Raw genomic sequence first — 17,026 nt, 5'->3', positions numbered from 1 at the left:
GATGGGCACTTTTTGCTCCAAATAAGCCTATTCAAGTGAGGGGAAGAAACGCATGTAACTCTCCAAAGAAAACCAAATGTGGTAGAAAGGTAGCATCTAGCACAGTGTATTCCTCTGAGAATTGAGTTACTTGTGAAAGGAAGATTTCCAGTAAAAATTGTTTTCGAGGTGGAAAAGCACTCATTTGGTTGCAAATAGGCCTATTCAGCTAAGTTGAAGGAAACCATGTATCCCTCAAATGAAAAACACCTGTGTTAGCAGCAGGAGCATCTAGCACCTTTTTTACATGTGAGACTTGTGTTATGTTTTGAAAGGAAAATGTCCTGCAAAGGAAAGTTTTCAAAGGGGAGAAAGTCTCCTGGTGCTTCAAATAGGCCTATTCAGGGGAGGTGATGAAACACATGTGTCTCTCGAGGAAATCCTTCATTGTTCAATGCAGGAGCATCTAGCACATTCTTTTCCTGAGAGAATTGAGCTAGTTTTGAGAGAAAAACTTCCTGCAACTTCGGTGTTTCAAGGTGCAGATAGATGCCGTTGGCTCCAACTAGGCATTTTCCATTGAGTTGAAGGAAGACATCAGTCTCTTCAAATAAAAATATCTTTAACAAGATGCAGCATCTAGCACCTTTTTTACCTACGAGAATTGAATATGGTTTAGAAAAGAATAATTCCTGTGAATCAGTATTTTCTAGGTGGAGAAAGACTCATTTTGTTCCAAAGAGGCCTATGCAGCTAACTTGAAGAATCACATGTATCTCTTGAAAGTCAATCATCTGTGTTAGAACCAGGAGGTTTTACCACATTGTTTCCCTGTAGAATTAGGTTAGTTTGCCAAAGGAATACTTCCTGGAACTAAGGTGGGTGAAGGTGGAGATAGACTCTGTTTCTCCTTTCAAGTATATTCAGCTGAGTTGAAGAATCCCATGTATCTCTGCAAAGAAAACCATGTATGTTAGAAGCCGGAGCATCTAACACATTGTATTCCAGGGAGAACTGTGTCAGTTTTGGAAAGGAATGCTTCCTGCAACTTTGGTGTGTCCAAGTGGAGATAGGCTGTGTTTGCTCCAAATAGGCCTATTCAGGTGACTTGAAGTAACACATGTTCCTCCCCAAAGAAAACCATGGATGCTAGAAACTGCAGCATTTAGCACCTTGTTCTTTTGAGAATTGATTCATTTTGGAAAGGATTATTTCCTGCCACGTAGGTGTTTCAAGGTGCAGATAGACTCTGTTTGCACTAAGTAGGCCTATTTAGGTGAGTTGAAGAAACACAGGTATAGCTAAAAAGACAATCACCTATATTGGAAGCCGCAGCTTGTAGCACATTGTTGGCCTTGGAGAATTGAGTTAGTTTTTGAAAGGAATACATCCTGCTAATCATAGTTTTCAAGCTGGACATAGGCTCATTGTGTTCCTAGTCAACTCAGTTGATGAAACACATGCATTCCTAGAAAGAAAACCATCTAGATAGAAGCAGGAGTTGCAACCACATTGTTTTCCTGTGAGACTTCCCAAAGGTTTTGGAAGGATAACTCCTGCAATTGATACTTTTCAAGGTGGAGAAATTCTCATTTTCTTGCAAATAGGCCAGTTCAAGGAAGTTGATGAATCATGTGCGTATCTCGAAAGAACAAAATCTGTGTTAGATGCAAAGAATCTACCACTCTGTTTCCTTGACTGGAGTTACATTTTGAAAGGAATACGTCCTGCGAATCATAGTTTTCAAAGTGGAGAAAGGATCATTTTGCTCCAAACAGGCCTATTCCCCTAAGGAGATGTAACACATGGACCTCTCAAAAGGAAACCGTCTGTGATGGAAGCATTTGCATTTAGCACGTTGTTTCCCTTTGAGACTTGAGTTATTTTTGAAAGGAATACTTACTGCCACCTAGGCGTTTCAAGGGGGAGAGAGCATGTGCTTACTCGAAATAGACCTATTTGGGTGAATTGAAGATTCACATGCATGTATGCAAAGAATTCCATCAATATTAGAAACTTCCACATCTAGCACAGTGCTTCCCTATGAGAATTCATTTAGTTTTTGAAAGCAATGCACCCGGCAAATGTCAATATTCAAAGGAGGAGGCTCACCTCATTTCAAATAGGCCTAGTCAGCTAAGTTCAAGAAACACATGTATCTGTCAAAAGAAAACCATCCATGTTAGAGGCACATGTTTTCCTGTGAGAACTGTGTTAGTTTTGAAAGGAATTCTTCAAGAATCTTAGGTGTTTGCAGGGGGAGATAGGCTGCGTTTGGTCCATTAGGGCTATACTCTAAAAGAAAAGTATGCATGGTAGAAGCTCTAGCATCTAGCACAATGTTTCCCTTTGAGAGTTGAATTGGAGCTTGAGAAGAGTAATTCCTGCAATTCACAGTTTTCAAGGTCAAAAAGGCTCATTTTATTCCAAATAGCCCTACTTGGCTAAATTGAAGAAACACAGGTATTTCTCAAAGGAAAACCATCCATGTTTGAAGCAGGAGCACCGAGCACATTCTTTTCCTGTGAGAAGTGCGTTAGTTTAGGAAAAGAATACTTCTTGCAACCATGGTCTTTTAAGGTGGACATAGCCTCAGTTTCCTCCAAATAGGCCTATTCACCTGAGTTGAAGAACCATATGTATCTCTCCAAAGAAAACCAGCTATGAAAGTGGCTGCCGCCTCGAGCACATTGTTATCCCGTGACACTCAGAAAGTTTTTGAAAGGAGTACTTCCTGCGAACCAAAGTTTTCCAGATGGAAAAGGCTCATTTGGCTGCAGATTCACCAATTCATCTTACTTCAAGAAACACATGTATCTCTCGAAGGAAATCCATCTCTCTAGAAGCAGAAGCTAGCAGCACATTGTTTCTCTGTGATAACTGAGTTAACTTTGGAAAGAAATACTTCGTGAAAATTAGGTGATTCAAGGTGGAGATGGGCACTTTTTGCTCCGAATAAGCCTATTCAAGTGAGGGGAAGAAACGCATGTAACTCTCCAAAGAAAACCAAATGTGGTAGAAAGGTAGCATCTAGCACATTGTATTCCTCTGAGAATTGAGTTACTTGTGAAAGGAAGATTTCCAGTAAAAATTGTTTTCGAGGTGGAAAAGCACTCATTTGGTTGCAAATAGGCCTATTCAGCTAAGTTGAAGGAACCCATGTATCCCTCAAATGAAAAACACCTGTGTTAGCAGCAGGAGCATCTAGCACCTTTTTTACATGTGAGACTTGTGTTATGTTTTGAAAGGAAAATGTCCTGCAAAGGAAAGTTTTCAAAGGGGAGAAAGTCTCCTGGTGCTTCAAATAGGCCTATTCAGGGGAGGTGATGAAACACATGTGTCTCTCGAGGAAATCCTTCATTGTTCAATGCAGGAGCATCTAGCACATTCTTTTCCTGAGAGAATTGAGCTAGTTTTGAGAGAAAAACTTCCTGCAACTTCGGTGTTTCAAGGTGCAGATAGATGCCGTTGGCTCCAACTAGGCATTTTCCATTGAGTTGAAGGAAGACATCTGTCTCTTCAAATACAAATATCTGTTTAACAAGATGCAGCATCTAGCACCTTTTTTACCTACGAGAATTGAATATGGTTTAGAAAGGAATAATTCCTGCGAATCAGTATTTTCTAGGTGGAGAAAGACTCATTTTGTTCCAAAGAGGCCTATGCAGCTAACTTGAAGAATCACATGTATCTCTTGAAAGTCAATCATCTGTGTTAGAACCAGGAGGTTTTACCACATTGTTTCCCTGTAGAATTAGGTTAGTTTGCCAAAGGAATACTTCCTGGAACTAAGGTGGGTGAAGGTGGAGATAGACTCTGTTTGCTCCTTTCAAGTATATTCAGCTGAGTTGAAGAAACCCATGTATCTCTGCAAAGAAAACCATGTATGTTAGAAGCCGGAGCATCTAACACATTGTATTCCAGGGAGAACTGTGTCAGTTTTGGAAAGGAATGCTTCCTGCAACTTTGGTGTGTCCAAGTGGAGATAGGCTGTGTTTGCTCCAAATAGGCCTATTCAGGTGAGTTGAAGTAACACATGTTCCTCCCCAAAGAAAACCATGGATGCTAGAAACTGCAGCATTTAGCACCTTGTTCTTTTGAGAATTGATTCATTTTGGAAAGGATTATTTCCTGCCACGTAGGTGTTTCAAGGTGCAGATAGACTCTGTTTGCACTAAGTAGGCCTATTTAGGTGAGTTGAAGAAACACAGGTATAGCTAAAAAGACAATCACCTATATTGGAAGCCGCAGCTTGTAGCACATTGTTGGCCTTGGAGAATTGAGTTAGTTTTTGAAAGGAATACATCCTGCTAATCATAGTTTTCAAGCTGGACATAGGCTCATTGTGTTCCTAGTCAACTCAGTTGATGAAACACATGCATTCCTAGAAAGAAAACCATCTAGATAGAAGCAGGAGTTGCAACCACATTGTTTTCCTGTGAGACTTCCCAAAGGTTTTGGAAGGATAACTCCTGCAATTGATACTTTTCAAGGTGGAGAAATTCTCATTTTCTTGCAAATAGGCCAGTTCAAGGAAGTTGATGAATCATGTGTGTATCTCGAAAGAACAAAATCTGTGTTAGATGCAAAGAATCTACCACTCTGTTTCCTTGTGAGACTGGAGTTACATTTTGAAAGGAATAGGTCCTGCAAATCATAGTTTTCAAAGTGGAGAAAGGATCATTTTGCTCCAAACAGGCCTATTCCCCTAAGGAGATGTAACACATGGACCTCTCAAAAGGAAACCGTCTGTGATGGAAGCATTTGCATTTAGCACGTTGTTTCCCTTTGAGACTTGAGTTATTTTTGAAAGGAATACTTACTGCCACCTAGGCGTTTCAAGGTGGAGAGAGCATGTGCTTACTCGAAATAGACCTATTTGGGTGAATTGAAGATTCACATGCATGTATGCAAAGAATTCCATCAATATTAGAAACTTCCACATCTAGCACAGTGCTTCCCTATGAGAATTCATTTAGTTTTTGAAAGCAATGCACCCTGCAAATGTCAATATTCAAAGGAGGAGGCTCACCTCATTTCAAATAATCCTAGTCAGATAAGTTGAAGAAACACATGTATCTGTCAAAAGAAAACCATCCATGTTAGAGGCACATGTTTTCCTGTGAGAACTGTGTTAGTTTTGAAAGGAATTCTTCAAGAATCTTAGGTGTTTGCAGGGGGAGATAGGCTGCGTTTGGTCCATTAGGGCTATACTCTAAAAGAAAAGTATGCATGGTAGAAGCTCTAGCATCTAGCACAATGTTTCCCTTTGAGAGTTGAATTTGAGCTTGAGAAGAGTAATTCCTGCAATTCACAGTTTTCAAGGTCAAAAAGGCTCATTTTATTCCAAATAGCCCTACTTGGCTAAATTGAAGAAACACAGGTATTTCTCAAAGGAAAACCATCCATGTTTGAAGAAGGAGCACCGAGCACATTCTTTTCCTGTGAGAAGTGCGTTAGTTTAGGAAAAGAATACTTCTTGCAACCATGGTCTTTTAAGGTGGACATAGCCTCAGTTTCCTCCAAATAGGCCTATTCACCTGAGTTGAAGAACCATATGTATCTCTCCAAAGAAAACCAGCTATGAAAGTGGCTGCCGCCTCGAGCACATTGTTATCCCGTGACACTCAGAAAGTTTTTGAAAGGAGTACTTCCTGCGAACCAAAGTTTTCCAGATGGAAAAGGCTCATTTGGCTGCAGATCCACCAATTCATCTTACTTCAAGAAACACATGTATCTCTCGAAGGAAATCCATCTCTCTAGAAGCAGAAGCTAGCAGCACATTGTTTCTCTGTGATAACTGAGTTAACTTTGGAAAGAAATACTTCGTGAAAATTAGGTGATTCAAGGTGGAGATGGGCACTTTTTGCTCCAAATAAGCCTATTCAAGTGAGGGGAAGAAACGCATGTAACTCTCCAAAGAAAACCAAATGTGGTAGAAAGGTAGCATCTAGCACATTGTATTCCTCTGAGAATTGAGTTACTTGTGAAAGGAAGATTTCCAGTAAAAATTGTTTTCCAGGTGGAAAAGCACTCATTTGGTTGCAAATAGGCCTATTCAGCTAAGTTGAAGGAACCCATGTATCCCTCAAATGAAAAACACCTGTGTTAGCAGCAGGAGCATCTAGCACCTTTTTTACATGTGAGACTTGTGTTATGTTTTGAAAGGAAAATGTCCTGCAAAGGAAAGTTTTCAAAGGGGAGAAAGTCTCCTGGTGCTTCAAATAGGCCTATTCAGGGGAGGTGATGAAACACATGTGTCTCTCGAGGAAATCCTTCATTGTTCAATGCAGGAGCATCTAGCACATTCTTTTCCTGAGAGAATTGAGCTAGTTTTGAGAGAAAAACTTCCTGCAACTTCGGTGTTTCAAGGTGCAGAAAGATGCCGTTGGCTCCAACTACGCATTTTCCATTGAGTTGAAGGAAGACATCTGTCTCTTCAAATAAAAATATCTGTTTAACAAGATGCAGCATCTAGCACCTTTTTTCCCTACGAGAATTGAATATGGTTTAGAAAGGAATAATTCCTGCGAATCAGTATTTTCTAGGTGGGGAAAGACTCATTTTGTTCCAAAGAGGCCTATGCAGCTAACTTGAAGAATCACATGTATCTCTTGAAAGTCAATCATCTGTGTTAGAACCAGGAGGTTTTACCACATTGTTTCCCTGTAGAATTAGATTAGTTTGCCAAAGGAATACTTCCTGGAACTAAGGTGGGTGAAGGTGGAGATAGACTCTGTTTGCTCCTTTCAAGTATATTCAGCTGAGTTGAAGAAACCCATGTATCTCTGCAAAGAAAACCATGTATGTTAGAAGCCGGAGCATCTAACACATTGTATTCCAGGGAGAACTGTGTCAGTTTTGGAAAGGAATGCTTCCTGCAACTTTGGTGTGTCAAAGTGGAGATAGGCTGTGTTTGCTCCAAATAGGCCTATTCAGCTGAGTTGAAGTAACACATGTTCTTCCCCAAAGAAAACCATGGATGCTAGAAACTGCAGCATTTAGCACCTTGTTCTTTTGAGAATTGATTCATTTTGGAAAGGATTATTTCCTGCCACGTAGGTGTTTCAAGGTGCAGATAGACTCTGTTTGCACTAAGTAGGCCTATTTAGGTGAGTTGAAGAAACACAGGTATAGCTAAAAAGACAATCACCTATATTGGAAGCCGCAGCTTGTAGCACATTGTTGGCCTTTGAGAATTGAGTTAGTTTTTGAAAGGAATACATCCTGCTAATCATAGTTTTCAAGCTGGACATAGGCTCATTGTGTTCCTAGTCAACTCAGTTGATGAAACACATGCATTCCTAGAAAGAAAACCATCTAGATAGAAGCAGGAGTTGCAACCACAATGTTTTCCTGTGAGACTTCCCAAAGGTTTTGGAAGGATAACTCCTGCAATTGATACTTTTCATGCTGGAGAAATTCTCATTTTCTTGCAAATAGGCCAGTTCAAGGAAGTTGATGAATCATGTGTGTATCTCGAAAGAACAAAATCTGTGTTAGATGCAAAGAATCTACCACTCTGTTTCCTTGTGAGACTGGAGTTACATTTTGAAAGGAATACGTCCTGCAAATCATAGTTTTGAAAGTGGAGAAAGGATCATTTTGCTCCAAACAGGCCTATTCCCCTAAGGAGATGTAACACATGGATCTCTCAAAAGGAAACCGTCTGTGATGGAAGCATTTGCATTTAGCACGTTGTTTCCCTTTGAGACTTGAGTTATTTTTGAAAGGAATACTTACTGCCACCTCGGCGTTTCAAGGTGGAGAGAGCATGTGCTTACTCGAAATAGACCTATTTGGGTGAATTGAAGATTCACATGCATGTATGCAAAGAATTCCATCAATGTTAGAAATTTCCACATCTAGCACAGTGCTTCCCTATGAGAATTCATTTAGTTTTTGAAAGCAATGCACCCTGCAAATGTCAATATTCAAAGTAGGAGGCTCACCTCATTTCAAATAGGCCTAGGCAGCTAAGTTGAAGAAACACATGTATCTGTCAAAGGAAAACCATCCATGTTAGAGCCACATGTTTTCCTGTGACAACTGTGTTAGTTTTTGAAAGGAATTCTTCAAGAATCTTAGGTGTTTGCAGGGGGAGATAGGCTGCGTTTGGTCCATTAGGGCTATTCTCTAAAAGAAAAGTATGCATGGTAGAAGCTCTAGCATCTAGCACAATGTTTCCCTTTGAGAGTTGAATTGGAGCTTGAGAAGAGTAATTCCTGCAATTCACAGTTTTCAAGGTCAAAAAGGCTCATTTTATTCCAAATAGCCCTACTTGTCTAAGTTGAAGAAACACAGGTATTTCTCAAAGGAAAACCATCCATGTTTGAAGCAGGAGCACCGAGCACATTGTTTTCCTGTGAGAAGTGCGTTAGTTTAGGAAAAGAATACTTCTTGCAACCATTGTCTTTTAAGGTGGACATAGCCTCAGTTTCCTCCAAATAGGCCTATTCACCTGAGTTGAAGAACCATATGTATCTCTCCAAAGAAAACCAGCTATGAAAGTGGCTGCCGCCTCGAGCACATTGTTATCCCGTGACACTCAGAAAGTTTTTGAAAGGAGTACTTCCTGCGAACCAAAGTTTTCCTGATGGAAAAGGCTCATTTGGCTGCAGATCCACCAATTCATCTTGCTTCAAGAAACACATGTATCTCTCGAAGGAAATCCATCTCTGTAGAAGCAGAAGCTAGCAGCACATTGTTTCTCTGTGATAACTGAGTTAACTTTGGAAAGAAATACTTCGTGAAAATTAGGTGATTCAAGGTGGAGATGGGCACTTTTTGCTCCAAATAAGCCAATTCAAGTGAGGGGAAGAAACGCATGTAACTCTCCAAAGAAAACCAAATGTGGTAGAAAGGTAGCATCTAGCACATTGTATTCCTCTGAGAATTGAGTTACTTGTGAAAGGAAGATTTCCAGTAAAAATTGTTTTCGAAGTGGAAAAGCACTCATTTGGTTGCAAATAGGCCTATTCAGCTAAGTTGAAGGAACCCATGTATCCCTCAAATGAAAAACACCTGTGTTAGCAGCAGGAGCATCTAGCACCTTTTTTACATGTGAGACTTGTGTTATGTTTTGAAAGGAAAATGTCCTGCAAAGGAAAGTTTTCAAAGGGTAGAAATTCTCCTGGTGCTTCAAATAGGCCTATTCAGGGGAGGTGATGAAACACATGTGTCTCTCGAGGAAATCCTTCATTGTTCAATGCAGGAGCATCTAGCACATTCTTTTCCTGAGAGAATTGAGCTAGTTTTGAGAGAAAAACTTCCTGCAACTTCGGTGTTTCAAGGTGCAGAAAGATGCCGTTGGCTCCAACTAGGCATTTTCCATTGAGTTGAAGGAAGACATCTGTCTCTTCAAATAAAAATATCTGTTTAACAAGATGCAGCATCTAGCACCTTTTTTCCCTACGAGAATTGAATATGGTTTAGAAAGGAATAATTCCTGCGAATCAGTATTTTCTAGGTGGGGAAAGACTCATTTTTTTCCAAAGAGGCCTATGCAGCTAACTTGAAGAATCACATGTATCTCTTGAAAGTCAATCATCTGTGTTAGAACCAGGAGGTTTTACCACATTGTTTCCCTGTAGAATTAGATTAGTTTGCCAAAGGAATACTTCCTGGAACTAAGGTGGATGAAGGTGGAGATAGACTCTGTTTGCTCCTTTCAAGTATATTCAGCTGAGTTGAAGAAACCCATGTATCTCTGCAAAGAAAACCATGTATGTTAGAAGCCGGAGCATCTAACACATTGTATTCCAGGGAGAACTGTGTCAGTTTTGGAAAGGAATGCTTCCTGCAACTTTGGTGTGTCAAAGTGGAGATAGGCTGTGTTTGCTCCAAATAGGCCTATTCAGCTGAGTTGAAGTAACACATGTTCCTCCCCAAAGAAAACCATGGATGCTAGAAACTGCAGCATTTAGCACCTTGTTCTTTTGAGAATTGATTCATTTTGGAAAGGATTATTTCCTGCCACGTAGGTGTTTCAAGGTGCAGATAGACTCTGTTTGCACTAAGTAGGCCTATTTAGGTGAGTTGAAGAAACACAGGTATAGCTAAAAAGACAATCACCTATATTGGAAGCCGCAGCTTGTAGCACATTGTTGGCCTTTGAGAATTGAGTTAGTTTTTGAAAGGAATACATCCTGCTAATCATAGTTTTCAAGCTGGACATAGGCTCATTGTGTTCCTAGTCAACTCAGTTGATGAAACACATGCATTCCTAGAAAGAAAACCATCTAGATAGAAGCAGGAGTTGCAACCACATTGTTTTCCTGTGAGACTTCCCAAAGGTTTTGGAAGGATAACTCCTGCAATTGATACTTTTCATGCTGGAGAAATTCTCATTTTCTTGCAAATAGGCCAGTTCAAGGAAGTTGATGAATCATGTGTGTATCTCGAAAGAACAAAATCTGTGTTAGATGCAAAGAATCTACCACTCTGTTTCCTTGTGAGACTGGAGTTACATTTTGAAAGGAATACGTCCTGCCAATCATAGTTTTCAAAGTGGAGAAAGGATCATTTTGCTCCAAACAGGCCTATTCCCCTAAGGAGATGTAACACATGGACCTCTCAAAAGGAAACCGTCTGTGATGGAAGCATTTGCATTTAGCACGTTGTTTCCCTTTGAGACTTGAGTTATTTTTGAAAGGAATACTTACTGCCACCTAGGCGTTTCAAGGTGGAGAGAGCATGTGCTTACTCGAAATAGACCTATTTGGGTGAATTGAAGATTCACATGCATGTATGCAAAGAATTCCATCAATGTTAGAAACTGCCACATCTAGCACAGTGCTTCCCTATGAGAATTCATTTAGTTTTTGAAAGCAATGCACCCTGCAAATGTCAATATTCAAAGTAGGAGGCTCACCTCATTTCAAATAGGCCTAGGCAGCTAAGTTGAAGAAACACATGTATCTGTCAAAGGAAAACCATCCATGTTAGAGCCACATGTTTTCCTGTGAGAACTGTGTTAGTTTTTGAAAGGAATTCTTCAAGAGTCTTAGGTGTTTGCAGGGGGAGATAGGCTGCGTTTGGTCCATTAGGGCTATTCTCTAAAAGAAAAGTATGCATGGTAGAAGCTCTAGCATCTAGCACAATGTTTCCCTTTGAGAGTTGAATTGGAGCTTGAGAAGAGTAATTCCTGCAATTCACAGTTTTCAAGGTCAAAAAGGCTCATTTTATTCCAAATAGCCCTACTTGACTAAGTTGAAGAAACACAGGTATTTCTCAAAGGAAAACCATCCATGTTTGAAGCAGGAGCACCGAGCACATTCTTTTCCTGTGAGAAGTGCGTTAGTTTAGGAAAAGAATACTTCTTGCAACCATGGTCTTTTAAGGTGGACATAGCCTCAGTTTCCTCCAAATAGGCCTATTCACCTGAGTTGAAGAACCATATGTATCTCTCCAAAGAAAACCAGCTATGAAAGTGGCTGCCGCCTCGAGCACATTGTTATCCCGTGACACTCAGAAAGTTTTTGAAAGGAGTACTTCCTGCGAACCAAAGTTTTCCTGATGGAAAAGGCTCATTTGGCTGCAGATCCACCAATTCATCTTGCTTCAAGAAACACATGTATCTCTCGAAGGAAATCCATCTCTGTAGAAGCAGAAGCTAGCAGCACATTGTTTCTCTGTGATAACTGAGTTAACTTTGGAAAGAAATACTTCGTGAAAATTAGGTGATTCAAGGTGGAGATGGGCACTTTTTGCTCCAAATAAGCCAATTCAAGTGAGGGGAAGAAACGCATGTAACTCTCCAAAGAAAACCAAATGTGGTAGAAAGGTAGCATCTAGCACATTGTATTCCTCTGAGAATTGAGTTACTTGTGAAAGGAAGATTTCCAGTAAAAATTGTTTTCGAAGTGGAAAAGCACTCATTTGGTTGCAAATAGGCCTATTCAGCTAAGTTGAAGGAACCCATGTATCCCTCAAATGAAAAACACCTGTGTTAGCAGCAGGAGCATCTAGCACCTTTTTTACATGTGAGACTTGTGTTATGTTTTGAAAGGAAAATGTCCTGCAAAGGAAAGTTTTCAAAGGGTAGAAATTCTCCTGGTGCTTCAAATAGGCCTATTCAGGGGAGGTGATGAAACACATGTGTCTCTCGAGGAAATCCTTCATTGTTCAATGCAGGAGCATCTAGCACATTCTTTTCCTGAGAGAATTGAGCTAGTTTTGAGAGAAAAACTTCCTGCAACTTCGGTGTTTCAAGGTGCAGAAAGATGCCGTTGGCTCCAACTAGGCATTTTCCATTGAGTTGAAGGAAGACATCTGTCTCTTCAAATAAAAATATCTGTTTAACAAGATGCAGCATCTAGCACCTTTTTTCCCTACGAGAATTGAATATGGTTTAGAAAGGAATAATTCCTGCGAATCAGTATTTTCTAGGTGGGGAAAGACTCATTTTTTTCCAAAGAGGCCTATGCAGCTAACTTGAAGAATCACATGTATCTCTTGAAAGTCAATCATCTGTGTTAGAACCAGGAGGTTTTACCACATTGTTTCCCTGTAGAATTAGATTAGTTTGCCAAAGGAATACTTCCTGGAACTAAGGTGGATGAAGGTGGAGATAGACTCTGTTTGCTCCTTTCAAGTATATTCAGCTGAGTTGAAGAAACCCATGTATCTCTGCAAAGAAAACCATGTATGTTAGAAGCCGGAGCATCTAACACATTGTATTCCAGGGAGAACTGTGTCAGTTTTGGAAAGGAATGCTTCCTGCAACTTTGGTGTGTCAAAGTGGAGATAGGCTGTGTTTGCTCCAAATAGGCCTATTCAGCTGAGTTGAAGTAACACATGTTCCTCCCCAAAGAAAACCATGGATGCTAGAAACTGCAGCATTTAGCACCTTGTTCTTTTGAGAATTGATTCATTTTGGAAAGGATTATTTCCTGCCACGTAGGTGTTTCAAGGTGCAGATAGACTCTGTTTGCACTAAGTAGGCCTATTTAGGTGAGTTGAAGAAACACAGGTATAGCTAAAAAGACAATCACCTATATTGGAAGCCGCAGCTTGTAGCACATTGTTGGCCTTTGAGAATTGAGTTAGTTTTTGAAAGGAATACATCCTGCTAATCATAGTTTTCAAGCTGGACATAGGCTCATTGTGTTCCTAGTCAACTCAGTTGATGAAACACATGCATTCCTAGAAAGAAAACCATCTAGATAGAAGCAGGAGTTGCAACCACATTGTTTTCCTGTGAGACTTCCCAAAGGTTTTGGAAGGATAACTCCTGCAATTGATACTTTTCATGCTGGAGAAATTCTCATTTTCTTGCAAATAGGCCAGTTCAAGGAAGTTGATGAATCATGTGTGTATCTCGAAAGAACAAAATCTGTGTTAGATGCAAAGAATCTACCACTCTGTTTCCTTGTGAGACTGGAGTTACATTTTGAAAGGAATACGTCCTGCCAATCATAGTTTTCAAAGTGGAGAAAGGATCATTTTGCTCCAAACAGGCCTATTCCCCTAAGGAGATGTAACACATGGACCTCTCAAAAGGAAACCGTCTGTGATGGAAGCATTTGCATTTAGCACGTTGTTTCCCTTTGAGACTTGAGTTATTTTTGAAAGGAATACTTACTGCCACCTAGGCGTTTCAAGGTGGAGAGAGCATGTGCTTACTCGAAATAGACCTATTTGGGTGAATTGAAGATTCACATGCATGTATGCAAAGAATTCCATCAATGTTAGAAACTGCCACATCTAGCACAGTGCTTCCCTATGAGAATTCATTTAGTTTTTGAAAGCAATGCACCCTGCAAATGTCAATATTCAAAGTAGGAGGCTCACCTCATTTCAAATAGGCCTAGGCAGCTAAGTTGAAGAAACACATGTATCTGTCAAAGGAAAACCATCCATGTTAGAGCCACATGTTTTCCTGTGAGAACTGTGTTAGTTTTTGAAAGGAATTCTTCAAGAGTCTTAGGTGTTTGCAGGGGGAGATAGGCTGCGTTTGGTCCATTAGGGCTATTCTCTAAAAGAAAAGTATGCATGGTAGAAGCTCTAGCATCTAGCACAATGTTTCCCTTTGAGAGTTGAATTGGAGCTTGAGAAGAGTAATTCCTGCAATTCACAGTTTTCAAGGTCAAAAAGGCTCATTTTATTCCAAATAGCCCTACTTGACTAAGTTGAAGAAACACAGGTATTTCTCAAAGGAAAACCATCCATGTTTGAAGCAGGAGCACCGAGCACATTCTTTTCCTGTGAGAAGTGCGTTAGTTTAGGAAAAGAATACTTCTTGCAACCATGGTCTTTTAAGGTGGACATAGCCTCAGTTTCCTCCAAATAGGCCTATTCACCTGAGTTGAAGAACCATATGTATCTCTCCAAAGAAAACCAGCTATGAAAGGGGCTGCCGCCTCGAGCACATTGTTATCCCGTGACACTCAGAAAGTTTTTGAAAGGAGTACTTCCTGCGAACCAAAGTTTTCCAGATGGAAAAGGCTCATTTGGCTGCAGATCCACCAATTCATCTTACTTCAAGAAACACATGTATCTCTCGAAGGAAATCCATCTCTCTAGAAGCAGAAGCTAGCAGCACATTGTTTCTCTGTGATAACTGAGTTAACTTTGGAAAGAAATACTTCGTGAAAATTAGGTGATTCAAGGTGGAGATGGGCACTTTTTGCTCCAAATAAGCCTATTCAAGTGAGGGGAAGAAACGCATGTAACTCTCCAAAGAAAACCAAATGTGGTAGAAAGGTAGCATCTAGCACATTGTATTCCTCTGAGAATTGAGTTACTTGTGAAAGGAAGATTTCCAGTAAAAATTGTTTTCCAGGTGGAAAAGCACTCATTTGGTTGCAAATAGGCCTATTCAGCTAAGTTGAAGGAACCCATGTATCCCTCAAATGAAAAACACCTGTGTTAGCAGCAGGAGCATCTAGCACCTTTTTTACATGTGAGACTTGTGTTATGTTTTGAAAGGAAAATGTCCTGCAAAGGAAAGTTTTCAAAGGGGAGAAAGTCTCCTGGTGCTTCAAATAGGCCTATTCAGGGGAGGTGATGAAACACATGTGTCTCTCGAGGAAATCCTTCATTGTTCAATGCAGGAGCATCTAGCACATTCTTTTCCTGAGAGAATTGAGCTAGTTTTGAGAGAAAAACTTCCTGCAACTTCGGTGTTTCAAGGTGCAGAAAGATGCCGTTGGCTCCAACTACGCATTTTCCATTGAGTTGAAGGAAGACATCTGTCTCTTCAAATAAAAATATCTGTTTAACAAGATGCAGCATCTAGCACCTTTTTTCCCTACGAGAATTGAATATGGTTTAGAAAGGAATAATTCCTGCGAATCAGTATTTTCTAGGTGGGGAAAGACTCATTTTGTTCCAAAGAGGCCTATGCAGCTAACTTGAAGAATCACATGTATCTCTTGAAAGTCAATCATCTGTGTTAGAACCAGGAGGTTTTACCACATTGTTTCCCTGTAGAATTAGATTAGTTTGCCAAAGGAATACTTCCTGGAACTAAGGTGGGTGAAGGTGGAGATAGACTCTGTTTGCTCCTTTCAAGTATATTCAGCTGAGTTGAAGAAACCCATGTATCTCTGCAAAGAAAACCATGTATGTTAGAAGCCGGAGCATCTAACACATTGTATTCCAGGGAGAACTGTGTCAGTTTTGGAAAGGAATGCTTCCTGCAACTTTGGTGTGTCAAAGTGGAGATAGGCTGTGTTTGCTCCAAATAGGCCTATTCAGCTGAGTTGAAGTAACACATGTTGTTCCCCAAAGAAAACCATGGATGCTAGAAACTGCAGCATTTAGCACCTTGTTCTTTTGAGAATTGATTCATTTTGGAAAGGATTATTTCCTGCCACGTAGGTGTTTCAAGGTGCAGATAGACTCTGTTTGCACTAAGTAGGCCTATTTAGGTGAGTTGAAGAAACACAGGTATAGCTAAAAAGACAATCACCTATATTGGAAGCCGCAGCTTGTAGCACATTGTTGGCCTTTGAGAATTGAGTTAGTTTTTGAAAGGAATACATCCTGCTAATCATAGTTTTCAAGCTGGACATAGGCTCATTGTGTTCCTAGTCAACTCAGTTGATGAAACACATGCATTCCTAGAAAGAAAACCATCTAGATAGAAGCAGGAGTTGCAACCACAATGTTTTCCTGTGAGACTTCCCAAAGGTTTTGGAAGGATAACTCCTGCAATTGATACTTTTCATGCTGGAGAAATTCTCATTTTCTTGCAAATAGGCCAGTTCAAGGAAGTTGATGAATCATGTGTGTATCTCGAAAGAACAAAATCTGTGTTAGATGCAAAGAATCTACCACTCTGTTTCCTTGTGAGACTGGAGTTACATTTTGAAAGGAATACGTCCTGCCAATCATAGTTTTCAAAGTGGAGAAAGGATCATTTTGCTCCAAACAGGCCTATTCCCCTAAGGAGATGTAACACATGGACCTCTCAAAAGGAAACCGTCTGTGATGGAAGCATTTGCATTTAGCACGTTGTTTCCCTTTGAGACTTGAGTTATTTTTGAAAGGAATACTTACTGCCACCTAGGCGTTTCAAGGTGGAGAGAGCATGTGCTTACTCGAAATAGACCTATTTGGGTGAATTGAAGATTCACATGCATGTATGCAAAGAATTCCATCAATGTTAGAAACTGCCACATCTAGCACAGTGCTTCCCTATGAGAATTCATTTAGTTTTTGAAAGCAATGCACCCTGCAAATGTCAATATTCAAAGTAGGAGGCTCACCTCATTTCAAATAGGCCTAGGCAGCTAAGTTGAAGAAACACATGTATCTGTCAAAGGAAAACCATCCATGTTAGAGCCACATGTTTTCCTGTGAGAACTGTGTTAGTTTTTGAAAGGAATTCTTCAAGAGTCTTAGGTGTTTGCAGGGGGAGATAGGCTGCGTTTGGTCCATTAGGGCTATTCTCTAAAAGAAAAGTATGCATGGTAGAAGCTCTAGCATCTAGCACAATGTTTCCCTTTGAGAGTTGAATTGGAGCTTGAGAAGAGTAATTCCTGCAATTCACAGTTTTCAAGGTCAAAAAGGCTCATTTTATTCCAAATAGCCCTACTTG

This window comes from Castor canadensis, chromosome 18 (assembly GCF_047511655.1).
Source record: "Castor canadensis chromosome 18, mCasCan1.hap1v2, whole genome shotgun sequence".
Taxonomy (NCBI): domain Eukaryota; kingdom Metazoa; phylum Chordata; class Mammalia; order Rodentia; family Castoridae; genus Castor; species Castor canadensis.
This window is presented reverse-complemented; position numbering follows the sequence as displayed.